The sequence below is a fragment of the Oncorhynchus keta genome, chromosome 4 (assembly GCF_023373465.1).
Source record: "Oncorhynchus keta strain PuntledgeMale-10-30-2019 chromosome 4, Oket_V2, whole genome shotgun sequence".
Taxonomy (NCBI): domain Eukaryota; kingdom Metazoa; phylum Chordata; class Actinopteri; order Salmoniformes; family Salmonidae; genus Oncorhynchus; species Oncorhynchus keta.
This window is the reverse complement of record NC_068424.1, coordinates 79,849,109-79,849,699: the sequence shown is the minus strand read 5'-3', so window position 1 is coordinate 79,849,699 and position 591 is coordinate 79,849,109.

The window sequence follows — 591 nt, the reverse complement described above, 5'->3', positions numbered from 1 at the left end:
AAGTACTGTCTGTTTAGAGCCAAATAGCATTGAAGTTTACTTAGATTTTTTTTGTGGTGTCTTTCCAATAGGTGATGTATTTTTATTTTTGCTTCATGATGATTTGGTTGGGCCAGATTTTCCGAGTGCTGTCCTGAGGCTCTATGGTGTTGGTTTGGGTTAGTGAACTGAGCCTCAGAACCAGCTGGCTGAGTGCTGTCCTGAGGCTCTATGCGGTTGGTTTGGGTTAGTGAACTGAGCCTCAGAACCAGCTGGCTGAGTGCTGTCCTGAGGCTCTATGCGGTTGGTTTGGGTTAGTGAACTGAGCCTCAGAACCAGCTGGCTGAGTGCTGTCCTGAGGCTCTATGCGGTTGGTTTGGGTTAGTGAACTGAGCCTCAGAACCAGCTGGCTGAGTGCTGTCCTGAGGCTCTATGCGGTTGGTTTGGGTTAGTGAACTGAGCCTCAGAACCAGCTGGATGAGGGGACTCTTCTCTTGTTTCATCTCTTGACATTGTAGAGCTGTGTGATGGAACATTTTGGGGTCAAGACAGCAGCACCAGGTACAGTAGACACTTGATTTCAGTGCTGTGTAGGGTGATACTGCTCTCTCT